The sequence below is a fragment of the Ranitomeya variabilis genome, chromosome 4, assembly GCF_051348905.1.
Source record: "Ranitomeya variabilis isolate aRanVar5 chromosome 4, aRanVar5.hap1, whole genome shotgun sequence".
NCBI lineage: Eukaryota > Metazoa > Chordata > Amphibia > Anura > Dendrobatidae > Ranitomeya > Ranitomeya variabilis.
The window spans coordinates 13,526,401-13,541,513 of NC_135235.1; the positions used below are offsets into that span (position 1 = coordinate 13,526,401).

Here is a 15,113-nt window from a genome sequence, read left to right on the forward strand (position 1 = left end):
TTCCTCCCTGCTGAGTTTCCTATAAAACCTGATTGATAGCTCTCAGTGTCCCTCCTCCCTGCTGAGTCTCCTATATCCTGATTGACAGCTCTCTGTGTCCCTCCTCCCTACTGAGTCTCCTATATCCTGATTGACAGCTCTCAGTGTCCCTTCTCCCTGCTGAGTCTCCTATATCCTGATTGACAGCTCTCAGTGCCCCTCCCCCTGCTGAGTCTCCCATATCCTGATTGACAGCTCTCAGTGTCCCTCCTCCCTGCTGAGTCTCCTATATCCTGATTGACAGCTCTCAGTGTCCCTTCTCCCTGCTGAGTCTCCTATATCCTGATTGACAGCTCTCAGTGTCCCTCCCCCTGCTGAGTCTCCCATATCCTGATTGACAGCTCTCAGTGTCCCTCCCCCTGCTGAGTCTCCCATATCCTGATTGACAGCTCTCAGTGTCCCTCCTCCCTGCTGAGTCTCCCATATCCTGATTGACAGCTCTCAGTGTCCCTTCTCCCTGCTTAGTCTCCTATATCCTGATTGAAAGCTCTCAGTGTCCCTCCCCCTGCTGAGTCTCCCATATCCTGATTGACAGCTCTCAGTGTCCCTCCCCCTGCTGAGTCTCCCATATCCTGATTGACAGCTCTCAGTGTCCCTCCTCCCTGCTGAGTCTCCCATATCCTGATTGACAGCTCTCAGTGTCCCTCCTCCCTGCTGAGTCTCCTATATCCTGATTGACAGCTCTCAGTGTCCCTCCTCTCTGCTGAGTCTCCTATATCCTGATTGACAGCTCTCAGTGTCCCTCCTCCCTGCTGAGTCTCCTATATCCTGATTGACAGCTCTCAGTGTCCCTCCCCCTGCTGAGTCTCCTATATCCTGATTGACAGCTCTGTGTCCCTCCTCCCTGCTGAGTCTCCTATATCCTGATTGACAGCTCTCAGTGTCCCTCCTCTCTGCTGAGTCTCCTATATCCTGATTGACAGCTCTCAGTGTCCCTCCTCCCTGCTGAGTCTCCTGTTTCCTGATTGACAGCCCCTCAATGTTTAGCCAAAGTATGAAAAGTGTCTACAACACATAGTAAATTTGGTGAAAGACAATTTTCCTTTATGAATTATGGCGCAGTCGTTTCAATGTGGCTGATTCATCTGACATGTTTAAGCAGAGCTGTAGTATAAAGCATGGCAGGTAAAATCAATTGCTAAAATCCTTTTCTTGCTGTCAGTGAATGTAACAATTATTCACACCTCATCCACTTCTGATATGAGTGTTACTATGTATCAGTGTGCACTATATCATAAAGGACAATAGTAGAGGATACATAATAAAGAGCGTGCACCACCCGAACAAGCGCATACATACTGCACGCACCTCATTATAACACCCCAGAGGAGCAGGAGACGTCATTCATTATCATTTGTAATCTATTCGCAGACTGCGAGATTCCAGATCATGAGCGATGATGAGAGGAAATGCTGGAATATATGAGAAAATAAAAGGACAGATAGATAATAGATAGATAATAGATAGATAGATAATAGATAGATAACAGATAGATAATAGATAGATAGATAGATAGATAGATAGATAGATAACATATAGATTGATAGATAATAGATAGATAGATAGATAATAGATAGATAACAGATAGATAATAGATAGATAGATAGATAGATAGATAGATAGATAGATAGATAGATAATAGATAGATAACATATAGATTGATAGATAATAGATAGATAATAGATGATAGATAAAAGATAGGTAGATGATAGATAGAAAATAGATAATAGATAGATAATAGATAGATAATAGATAATTGATAGATAATAGATAAATAATAGATAGATAATAGATAGATACTAGATAATTAATAGATAATAGATAGATAGATAGATAGATAGATAGATAGATAGATAGATAGATAGATTAATAGATAATAGATAGATGCCAGATAATTAATATATAGATAATAGATAATAGATAGATAATTCAATAGTTATTACATGGCTGTAGGTTCTTTAGTAGTTTTCTTGCTGTCCCAATATTAGAAGCATTACAGGCGTGCGTGCACTGGTCGGGCCTGTGACTACACTTCTCATGGTCCGTTATGTTAGTGCAATGATAGGTACCAGTCAGATCTCACCCCTATCTCTTACACACATGCTAGAATAGCCAGAGGAGTTGTCATAGGGACGGATATACACTGGACTCACTTTGCAATTAGCTCCCTCTAGTGGTGGCTGCAGGTAGACAGAATGTCGTGTAACTCATGGCCGCAGTTATTAGGACTGATGTTTTGTGACAGTCTACATGAAGGGAGCACAGGAGCACGATTCACCGGATTAATAGTCGTGCGTCTTATTAATGAGTTTGGGGCATCTTTTAATTCTCATGCGCCACTTCCAGGCATGAATGATGGATTTGTCGGGCACTTGGCCACGTCTTGTCCTCCCAAGCTCCGCCAGGATCTGCTGATTCCTGTTTGTAACCTGAGGATTTGGAGCCGTGCGCCAGAAAAACAGAGCTAAAGGGAACGACAATCTGACCTGGCCTTCTCACTGCTGAGGTGTTGTTACAATGTGTCAGTCCTGCTCCACTGACTTCTGGTCTTTAAAAGTGAAGTCTGTATTGTAACCTGTACAATATTATTACTGAGCTACAGAAATTAATTTGCAAACCATCTTTTCATTTCCTTTGAGTCCCCATGACAGCTCCTCCTGACCATGAGATTGACAGTAAGACTGGCAATTATGGCCACCAACCAGAATCTGCTTTTCTAACACTTGATGACTCGTGAGATTACCAAGAAGCCTAATAGCCCTATGACAACGCAGAGCAGCCAGAGCGCAGGAAGTGTTGTCATGGGGCTGACCCAGCACTAGTGATTATGGGACTGTTGTTGTTTTCTGGAATCATCACTTCAGTCTTGCAGGCGTTAATGCCACTTTCATGAATAAATCTCTTTCAAGGGCCCAGACTTGATCTCTGCTCTCCAGTGACGGGATGGACTTTTCCCAGAATGCTCTGCTGTTGAAAGGAATCTAAGTAATAAGGAAACACAGGGTCAGAGGGGGGGAGACTCCAGGGACGAGTTAGGAAGCAGCGCAGGAGGCGGTGCGGAGATCAGCGGCCAAGAGAGAAGATATTGTCGGAATAATGTAAGAAATGTGCTGCTCATCTTCAGTCTACAGGCAGCATATCATCCCTACTCTCCCCCAGAAAAGGAGGCAACGAAAAATCTGTGAAAATTGCTATCAGTCCTGATTTAAGCAGCACAGAGTGTTTCAGGAGAACAATGGAACTAGTTGATCTCATTGGAGAAGAGATTTGTTCACTGATGTGATAATTGAGGCTCGCTGGGTGAGGTGATTCCTCTAAGCCCAAGGTCCAAGTGGGCACACGGGCCACAGGCCTCGGTGCAGCAGGCGGTTGTTGCAAATGGGAAACAGGCAGCAGAGTTACTGGAAGCCACAGGCAGGATGGAGACATCCAGCAGACCAAAGGCAGGTAACAGAGTTACTAGAAGCCACAGGCATACCGGAGACGTCCGGGAGACTACAGGACAGGCAGCAGAGTTACTGGAAACCGCAGGCAGACCGGAGATGTCTGGAATGCTGCAGACAAGTAGCAGAGTTTCTAGAAGCTGAAGGCAGACAGGAGATGTCCAGGAGACTGCAGACAGGTAGCAGAGTTACTGGAAGCCACAGGCAGAATGGAGACATCCTGGAGACCACAGGACTGGTAAGAGAGTTACTAGAAGCCACAGGCATACCGGAGACATCTGGGAGACTACAAGACAGACAGCAGAGTTACTGGAGACCGCAGGCAGACCAGAGATATCCAGAAGACTGCAGACAGGTAGCAGAGTTACTGGAAGCTGAAGGCAGACAGGAGATGTCCAGGAGACTGCAGACAGGTAGCAGAGTTACTGGAAGCCACAGGCAGAATGAAGATATCCAGGAGACCACAGGACAGGTAACAGAGTTACTAGAAGCCACAGGCATACCGGAGACGTCTGGGAGACTGCAGGACAGGTAGCAGAGTTACTGGAAACCGCAGGCAGACTGGAGATGTCCAGAAAACTGCAGACAGGTATCAGAGTTACTAGAAGCTGAAGGTAGACAGGAGATGTCTGGGAGACTGCAGACAGGTAGCGGAGTTACTGGAAGCCACAGGCAGAATGGAGACATCCAGGAGACCACAGAACAGGTAACAGAGTAACTAGAGTAACCGGCATACCGGAGACATCCGGGAGACTAGAGGACAGGCAGCAGAGTTACTGGAAACCGCAGGCAGACTGGAGATGTCCAGAAGACTGCAGACACGTAGCAGAATTACTGGAAGCTGAAGGCAGACAGGAGATGTCCAGGAGACAGCAGACAGATAGCAGAGTTACTGGAAGCCACACGCAGATAGGAAATGTCTGGGAGACTGCAGACAGGTTAGAGAGTCACTGGAAGCCGCAGTCAGACAGGAGATGCCCTGGAGACCATACAAAAGCAGTTGGAATGCTGGACACCATAGCCAGACAGGAGAAGTCCTGTAGACCATAGGCAGCAGGCAAGCAGGTCAAAGTGTACATCCAAACTCAGAATCTTGGTAGCACTGAAGTCTTACACCAAGACCCAGATGTGTGTCTTCATGAGCCTTATATAGGGGTAGGTGGATAACAACTTGGAAGCACACTGGGCCATCTGCAAAAAACAGATGTGGAGCAGAATAGAGTTTACCGGACCGGGTGAGGGGAGCAAAGTGAGAATCTGGGACAGATAACAGAAGTAAGGACAGGGATGTATCATGATGAAGGGAAGGAATGGAGCAGGAGATCATGACACAGAAGGCAGGACTGTGGATCTTGTGGGAGGCCACAGACTGCTAGCAGAAAAGGCAGGATACCCAGCAGTGCAGAGTATTTCAGCAGACAGGTGTTTATCACATGTCAAACTGAATGCTCATAGTGGAGTAATTACAGTCTGCAGCAGCTCCAGTAAACGAGCCTACTCTCTTTTACACTGATGGGGGTCAAATCCCTGATTAGGCTGCAAGGCTCGTTAAAAGCTGAGGGCTGGGAACCTCTTGCAACAATGATTTGTAGCGAAAAATTCACTCACTTAAGTAAAAAAAAAAACATTTTCTCCAAATGTGAACAACACCTATAACTTTTTTTTTTTTTTTTTAAATCATGTATTTTTTATTAAAGCATATGACACGCCATTAACACAGTCCGATACAATTTCCAGACAAATACCGTACATTAGATACATGACCTGATAATATATTTTCATTTTACTAAACCACACCCTTACCACCTAACCAACCCCCCTCTCCCTCCCCCCAATCTCTTGCCCATTATCCAATACAACCATCTGACTGCATCACCTCTTGAGAAAAGATAACAAGCTTAACAACACCTATAACTTACAGTGTCATTATCTCTATTTATGTGGCACTTGTAAGATCAAGAACCTTGATGAGTTACTTGAGGGTGCCCTACGTCAAGAGGACCTTTCATGTTGACCTGGATGCAGAATGTAATAGGCGTCGAAGGGCAGATTACTATATTTTTCTATGTATAATATTACCTCTCCATTGCAGATATTAGCAATCAAAATATTTGGCACCTAAACAGTATTTATTATTTAATTCTAAGTGGGCGTTACCAGAGAGATTTCACTGGGGGCGTGTACGTCTTCCTCTTTCTGACACTGACCAATCATAAGCAGGCAGCAACATCCTGGGAAAAGAAGGGCACGCCCCCACATCAGCAGTGACTACCAGTCTGCTCTCCTCACTGCAGAGTGGACAGGTGCTGGAGCACAGCAGACCTGGGCGTGATTTACAGACAGCTTAGTCTTCTCATAGCCAGCAGTCAGTGTGGGGGAGGGGAAGAACAGCAGAGATGGCAGCGCTATTGTCAATGCTATCATGGCGGAGTGTTCTTCTTTCCCCAGTGTGTTGCTGTGTGTCAAGATTGGTCTGTGTCAGAAAAAGGAAGAAGTACCTGCCTCCAGTGAAATCTCTCTGGTAATACTAAAAAAATAAAATAACTGTTTAGATCTGTGCCAAAGAGAGACAAAAGAAAAAGAAAAAGTTTTCTTTGCTCCGCAGCCTCTATTATATCCTGTGTCCAGTTCAACATTAACAAATTGTTGAAAGGTCGTCTTTAAGTCGTCAGTACTACTTGTGCAGAGCTGGTGCAGGGGGCTTGTGTTGTGCAGTCGCCAGCACAGGATTCCCATTTCTCGGCTCCTCTATGAACTATGTGAACAATGCCACAGACTCTGCTGTTATGTGATAGCGAGGAAGACGCCTATTTTAAGGCTTAGAGATGTGCAGGCGGCCAAAACATTCAGTGACGTCACTCAGAGCTGCACATCACCAGGCGCATATAATGATAGCGATACATGTCCCACCCACTGCACAAGGTGGGGGAGGGGATTTAGGCCCCAAATGTAGGGTCTGGAATAAGACCGGGGGACTCTAAATATTGTTTATTCATTTTCAAATAACCGGTAAATACAAGGAGGAATAACAAGCAAACGAGAACATCTATGTGTTCGCAATAGAGGGAGCATCGCAGGCTATACGGATCCTGAGTTACCTCCTGTATTATACTCCAGAGCTGCACTCACTATTCTGCTGGTGCAGTCACTGTGTACATACATTACATTACTGATCCTGAGTTATATCCTGTATTATACCCCAGAGCTGCACTCACTATTCTGCTGGTGCAGTCACTGTGTACACACATTACATCACTGATCCTGTGTTACATCCTGTATTATACTGCAGAGCTGCACTCACTATTCTGCTGGTGCAGTCACTGTGTACATACATTACATTACTGATCCTGAGTTACATCCTGTATTATACCCCAGAGCTGCACTCACTATTCTGCTGGTGCAGTCACTGTGTACATACATTACATTACTGATCCTGAGTTACCTCCTGTATTATACCCCAGAGCTGCACTCACTATTCTGCTGGTGCAGTCACTGTGTACATACATTACATTACTGATCCTGAGTTACATCCTGTATTATACCCCAGAGCTGCACTCACTATTCTGCTGGTGCAGTCACTGTGTACATATATTACATTACTGATCCTGAGTTACATCCTGTATTATACCCCAGAGCTGCACTCACTATTCTGCTGGTGCAGTCACTGTGTACATACATTACATTACTGATCCTGAGTTACATCCTGTATTATACCCCAGAGCTGCACTCACTATTCTGCTGGTGCAGTCACTGTGTACATACATTACATCACTGATCCTGTGTTACATCCTGTATTATACTGCAGAGCTGCACTCACTATTCTGCTGGTGCAGTCACTGTGTACATACATTATGCAGCGCCCCAGAGTCCTGGTCGTTGCAGTACTGGAGCTCCGCCACTATGGGGGGCTATGGTACGTCTGATGGCACTGAAGGAGTTCATCTGACCAGGTATCACAGACAACAATACACTTCACAGTCTGGCCTCCAGGGGGAGCTAAGGGTTCTATGTATTAGGCCACTCCTCACAATCTGGTAAAACTGGGGGTTAGATAGGAAGTTAGATGAGAAAGCTGACTGGGTTGGAACCAGGCAACATCCTGTGGCAGAGGGTGTTGTGGGGGATGATTCGGTAGGGCCCCTGTCAGGGGTGGGATCCTGAAAGAGGCCTAGCAACCAGAGAGAACGTTACGGGACCGCGCCTGCACTATATAGTGGCGCTGCCCAAAGAAAGGACAAGAAGCGAGGTATATTGTGCTGAGTGAGAAACGAGATCGACGCAACAAGGAGAACACCAGTAGGAGTCGTGCTGTAAGACGAGGCAACATCCTACTGAGGCGCATAACCGGTGGCCGGAACGCCGAGGAAGTATAGAGCTCCAGGCCAAACTTCAAACCTACGGCAGGACAGTCAGTTATAGGCGGGCTGTCTCACCCAATTGACCCAGGAAGACACAGGGGGGGTAACAACAGGAGTGGGGCGACGCTAGAGTCCCGGAAGAGCTCCGAGCCTCCCCGTCATACGGGTGCGTCCTAACCATAAGATCTGGGGGACGTGGAAGAACATCAGAATCGAGTTGTGAGGGAACACGAGAAACAAGAAATAGAAAAAAATCCAGCTCGACGAGGTGGTGAAAAAGCAAAGTCTTGGTACTTTATTCACTTCATATCAAAAAATAGAGGATAAAACAACAGCACAATATAATTAAAAACACTATCTACGCGTTTCTGGTGACATAGCACCCTTAGTTCATGACTAAGGGTGCTATGTCACCAGAAACGCGTAGATAGTGTTTTTAATTATATTGTGCTGTTGTTTTATCCTCTATTTTTTGATATGAAGTGAATAAAGTACCAAGACTTTGCTTTTTCACCACCTCGTCGAGCTGGATTTTTTTCTATTTCTTGCATTCCTCACGCCTTGACACAGTGTTTCCGTGCTCCGAGCCTCCAGGGACTACAACTATGGTGAGCTGGATTTTTTCTTTTGTCAACACGAGAAACAGACACAACAGTTGTGAGGACTATCCCGTGGTGCTCAGCAGGGGAGGACCACAACACACAAGCGCTAGAAGGTAGGCACAGATTTCCACCTGCAAAGGGAGCTCTGGAGGTGCCATCGGACCGACCGGACTTGCGCAGCCTGGTGAACCGTATTCCGGATTGAGGATCCTGAAGCCTTCAGTAAAGTGGTAAAGAGACTGCAACCTGGTGTCCTCGTTATTTACTGCAACCTGCACCGCACCACCACAACATCATCACCATCACGCACACCTATCATTGTACACCCCTCAGCAGGGTCACGGACCGGGTCTAGCCACCGTGACAACCCCAGAACAGAGACTCAGAGGCCCGGTACTGGGTACCCCTCGGCCCTGCGGCAGTGGTGGCGCTACAATTACATCACTGATCCTGAGTTACATCCTGTATTATACTCCAGAGCTGCACTCACTATTCTGCTGGTGAAGTCACTGTGTACATACATTACATTACTGATCCTGAGTTACACCCTGTATTATACTCCAGAGCTGCACTCACTATTCTGCTGGTGCAGTCACTGTGTACATACATTACATTACTGATCCTGAGTTACATCCTGTATTATACTCCAGAGCTGCACTCACTGTTCTGCTGGTGCTGTCACTGTGCACATACATTACTGATCCTGAGTTACATCCTGTATTATACTCCAGAGCTACACTCACTATTCTGCTGGTGCAGTCACTGTGTACATACGGTACATTACATTACTGATCCTGATTTACATCCTGTATTATACACCAGAGCTGCACTCACTATTCTGCTGGTGCAGTCACTGTGTACATACATTACATTACTGATCCTGAGTTACATCCTGTATTATACCCAGAGCTGCACTCACTATTCTGCTGGTGCAGCCACACTGTACATGCATTACTGATCCTGTACTGATCCTGAGTTACATCCTGTAGATCTTTTATTATAAAAATGAAAAACATAACAACAATAATAGCAGAAAACATAACAAAAATATTAGCCAGAAAATAATCAGTATACTGAACACTGGTCCAGCCGCTCATTCTCTCCTCTCACCCATATTATACAGTATATACAGAACAATAACTACTTTGACCTTCTGGTCCGGTCACCAAACAAAATAATAATAACAAATAAAATAAACAATGGCAAACAAAAACTATATACATGAACTTTTTTTTTTTTTTTTTTTTTTTTTTTTTAGTTTTAAATAAAATAACTACAAATTAAACAAATATATACAATACTAAGCTATCCTCCATTCCCAACCCCCCGCACTGACCTGAGAGCTGGTCCTGCATCTCATGCCTGAGTCCATGTCCAACGTCCATAGGCCAGATCAGGCAGTGCCAGTTTTTCCCCCAAACAACCCAGTGTCCCATAGTCCCACAAGATAAACCCACCTCCCCCCTTTTCCCACCACCCAACCTAAGACCTACACCCAAATCTATATCTCCATATACAATATATACAATATATACAGCAGCACACACCACAATAATCACAACTCACGAAGCCCAAGTTCGGCGCCTGCAGCCCTACATCACTGTATAATCAAACAAAACAAAAATCTACAGTGTCAGCAGCAGCCCACCACCAGGAAAGGAGATGACCAGACTAGGGCACACTAAAAGAAAAGCCCCTCCAGAGGAGCGCAGCCCTCCGTGTGCCCAGTCTCCCATACTCCAGAGAGCGCACCTTCACCAGGTCACCGAGTATGGTCCTAAACACATCGTCCACTGGGAGGATTTTTCGTTGCGTCGATACTAAGCACCGTGCGTTTCACGTGTGATACCTAACCACTGCGCTAACTAGAAATAAGGTGCAGCGGTCCCGACCACCAAGGTCTCCGAATGCTCCATAGGCCCATTCCGCATAGGAGAGACCGGCCAGCCGAGACCAGCCAATGAAGGCGCCCACCCTGTTGTACACCTCTGTGTTGAAGGGACAATGAAGCAGGAAGTGGTCCATGCTTTCCAGCAAGGTACCACAATGCTCCCGAGGACAATTCCTGTCCTCAGAGCTCCTACACTTCAGATTGTCCCTCACACACAGTTTCCCATGGAAGCAGCGCCAAGCCAAGTCCCAAAACTTCGAGGGGATCCGGATAGAATTCAAAAGATGCAAACCCACCCCAAGATCCCGACTTGGGCAGTCCCTGAGCGCCAGAGGCCTCTGGAAATGGGTCAACAGAACCCTACTGTCAAGTAGTTTCCTTGGCAGAGTCCTGATCTCCCACATTCCCAGACCCCACCGACGAATTACCTTCAGAACCAAGGTAGCGTAAGCCGGAAGATGTCCATGCGGTGTGCGAAGATCCTTCACTTGCCCTCCTGTCTCCCATTCCTGGAAGAAAGGCTGAAACCATCCCCTACAGGAGAATACCCACGGAGGAGCCCTCTCTTTCCAGAGGTTTGCGATATTGATCTTAATGAAGGTATCCACAAGGAATACCACAGGGTTGACCATACCCAACCCTCCTAGTCTCCTCGTACGGTAAGTAACCTCCCTCTTGACCAGGTTCAGTCTATTCCCCCATAACAGTTGGAAGAACAAACTGTAGACCCGAGTCCAGAGAGATTCCGGCAAGATGCACACACTGCCCAGATAAATCAGTAAAGGGAGCAGGTAAGTTTTGATCAGGTTTACCCTTTCCCTTAGGGTCAAAGACCAACCCTTCCATTGGTTCACCTTCTGAGTGGCGATCTCTAGCCTGCTATCCCAATTTTGTTTGGGGTAATCCCCCTGGCCAAATTCGATGCCAAGGACTTTTGCAGAGACTTTGGGTCCTGGAAGGGTGTCCGGGAGCTCAAAACCAGGATCTCCTCCTCCCAGCCAGAGACTCTCACACTTATCCCGGTTGATCTTGGACCCGGATGCCTCCGAGTAGCGATCTACCTCTGACATCAGCCACCCTGCCTCCTCGTGAGAGGAAGCAAACACAGTGACATCATCGGCATACGCCACCACCCTCAGAGTGGCTTCCGGTGCTGCCTGATCCATCCCGATCCCGGCCAACGGTCCACGCTCCACCCTCCTAAGAAGAGGGTCAATGGCAAACACGTACAGCAGCGGGCTCAAGGGACAACCCTGGCGAACACCGGACCCAACCTCAAAAGAGCTACCAATCCAACCATTCACAAGCGGGAAACTCTCTGCCCCACTGTACAAGGTCTTAAGCCAATCAACAAACCCCCCCGGCAGGCCATATCTCAGAAGGACGGACCAGAGGTACTCGTGATTAACCCGATCAAACGCTTTTGCCTGGTCCAGTGACAGCATGTACCCCTTCCAGTGACCAGCCCTACCCTGCTCCACTGCCTCTCGGACACAGAGCACAGCACTAAATGTGCTGCGGCCTGGAACAGAGCAATGCTGGGCCCCCGAAAGGAGTCGGGGTGCAAATTTCACCAGCCGATTAAACTGCACCTTTGCCAGAACCTTCCTGTCTGCATTGAGAAGCGCTATGGGACGCCAATTCTCAATGCAAGACGGGTCCTTACCCTTTGACAAGATGATCAGAGCAGACCTCCTCATTGACCTCGGCAGAGTGCCCGAGGAAAGACACTCATTGAATACCTCAGTCAAGAGGGGAACCAAAACGTCCTTAAAGGTCTTATAGAATTCAGATGTTAAGCCATCTGGACCAGGCGATTTTTTTGGGGGCAAGCCCTTCAATCGCCAACTGAACTTCCTCTTCCCTGATCATTTCTGTCAAAACGTCAAGAGAGGGGTCTACCCCTGGTTCGGGGACAGCTTCTGCCAGGAAAGCCGACATCTCATCCCAATCAAGATCCCTCTTCCCCAAGAGGTGCGAGTAGAAGGATCTGACAACCTCCAGGATCCCTGATCTGGGTCGCCTCAGGGACCCCGTAGTGTCGACCAGTCCTGTAACCACTTTACTATTCACTGACATCTTGCAGTTTCTGTAAGGGTCGAGCGAGCGGTACTTCCCGTAATCCTTCTCAAAAACCAAAGATGCGTGTCTATCGTACTGACACCTCATAAGCAAAGATTTCACTCTGGAGATCTCCTCGCGGCTACCTCCAGTTGAGACAAGATGCTCGAGTTTCCTCCTCAGACCCTGATACAGGTGGTACCTGCTCAGACTCCTGAGGCTCAAGAGCTGGCGGAAGAATCTCGCCACCCTTTCCTTGAACATCTCCCACCACTCTGACCTACTACTACAAAGATCCAGTAAGGGTACCTGGCTCTGAAGAAAATCCTCAAAGGACTGTCTTATCTCCACTTTTTCCAAGAGAGACGAATTGAGCCTCCAAAAGCCTCTTCCCATCCGGAGGGTCTCTCTATGATAGGTGAACCCCTCGTGGCCTGGGGTGTGCCGAATGTGGACATCCACCAGGCGAGCCTCACTAGCTATACTATTAAGGGCGACGCTATCATAAGTCAGCTTGTCTCTGGAACCTCCTCTATCTCGGGGCCTCGTGACAGCATTGAAGTCCCCTCCAAAGACAACCTGCCGACTTGTAAAAAGGTAGGGCTTGATCCTCATAAAGAGACACTTCCGGTCCCACTTAGATTGGGGACCATAGATGTTAATGAGCTGAGCTCTTGTCCCTTCATGAGGACATCTAAGATCAGGCACCTCCCCATTTCTAACTCAATAACCCGTCGGCATTCCACCGGTGCGGTAAAAAGGACCGCCACTCCGCTATACGGCTCGGCCGCAAGAGACCAATAGGAGGGCCCGAGTCTCCACTCCCTCTTAGCTTTAAACACATCTGCCATGTTTGGCAGCCTGGTCTCTTGCAAAAAGAAAATGTCAGCTTCAACCCGGCTGAGAAAATCAAAGGCCGCAAATCTAGCTGTATTTGACTTTATGCTGGCGACATTAATGGACGCCAGCGTCAACGGAGTGGGTTCCGCCATCATTGGTGATTGAGTTAGATGGCTTTCTTTTTCCCACTCCCCTTATCCTCTGCCTCAGAGGAGGAATCCTTCCCCCTCTTTAATGACATGGAGGTATCCATTTCCACGCGTTTTTTATTTTTTTCGTCCTCGTCTCCGGACTCTGGGCCAGTCCCTCCCTCCAAAGATCTTATGTTCCCAGAAGGAGGAGACTCGGCGCCCCCTGTGAGCCCCGCCGAAGCCAGAACCTCACCCTCAGCTTCCTCCTCAGAGGAAGAGATGTTTTCAAGGGCTTGGAACCGGTTAAAAAGACCACCCAGAGGGGAGTCGGTTTTTCCTTCCTTAGTTACCTTGGTCAGAGTGAGAGAAGATTTTTTTTTTTTCTCCCTTCTTTCTCTTCTTTTTGGTGCCGAGCTTACGCTTGTCCTCTAGCCACTGCCTATTATCCTCATCCATACTTTCATAATGGGAGGACTCTGAGGCAGTGGCATTCTCCTCCCTGTGGATCCTCCTGACCTCCTCATCCAACTCATCATCCCTTGGGGCCTCAGCAGCAAGACTGGCATCCAGGACAGGGGCCGCCCCAGTAGCCCGAGGCTCGCCCAGCTCCCTATCCTGTCTGCGCTTGTCTAGACGCCTTAGCTGGGCAGGCATCTTTTTATTGCTTTTCTTCCTTGGCCCCTCAGCTCCCTCACCCTTGCTAGTCCCTTCCCCAGCAGAATCAGCCTCACGGCTTTCTCCCACCGGGGTCACGACTGCGTTAGCGAAGGAGCGAGGACAACGGCTGAATGGGTGACCTAACTCACCACACAGGTGGCACCTAATCTCCACCCAAGATGCAGCAAGATGGCCGACATCCCCACACAATGCACACTTCTGCACAGTGCAGTTTGCGCTGAAGTGTGTGGGGTCGCCGCACCTGTGACAGAGCTTCGGTTGCCCCTGGTAGAAGACCAGGATACGATCCCTACCCAGGAAGGCAGATGATGGTATGTGGGCAACCGTACCACCTGAACGCTTAAGTTTTACCATAAACGTCCAGGCCCCTGACCAGATACCAAACTCGTCACGGTTTTTCTTTGGCATCTCCACTACCTCTCCATACCGGTCAAGCCACGTCATGATGTCATAACAAGAAAGCGACTCGTTACACGTCATCACGGTCACTTTCTTGACTTGATTTTGGCGAGACACCGCCTGAACGGCAAAGTCTCGCCAGCCGGGCTCATTTTTTGCCAACTCATAGTTCGACCAGAAAAGTTCAAGCCCCTCCGGCCAAACAAAGCTGACATCAAACTCAGGTGTGGAATAGGGATGTATCAAGGTGTAGATGTCAATCGCCTTGAAGCCCATCCTCAGCAGGAGCTCCACAACTTTAGACCTTGGAGGACACGCATCACTGCCCCTCCACCGAAGACGGACCACATTCCTACGCACACTACCTGGCCCAGCTGTTGGGAGGGACCACACTGTATCCCCCCCTATTTGCTCTCGGAAGGCCTCGAGGCCATGCCTCTCTATCCAGAAGGATAGATCAACCTCTCGACCCTCTACCATTAGTGATCTCTCTCCCTTCTTTAGAGCCTCCAGGAGACGCCGTTGCAACATGCCGTCCCCAGAGCCCAGAGACGAGGAGGACGCCCTATTTCCCCCGGAGGTGACAGCGGCATAACTCCTGACAGGTGCTGCCACCACCGGACGGGCAACCGGACCAGTGACCACATCCACACCAACAGCATCACCATTAC

At 48.0% G+C, this 15,113-nt stretch overlaps 1 long non-coding RNA gene across 1 annotated transcript in view; it reads right to left on the minus strand.

The window, feature by feature from the left end:
- Positions 1-15,113, minus strand: part of LOC143768326 (uncharacterized) — a 52,943-nt gene that overhangs the window by 2,195 nt on the left and 35,635 nt on the right. The window contains exon 2 of the long non-coding RNA XR_013213807.1: positions 1,348-1,451. This is a non-coding gene — a long non-coding RNA (uncharacterized LOC143768326). The remainder of the gene's footprint in view (positions 1-1,347; positions 1,452-15,113) is intronic.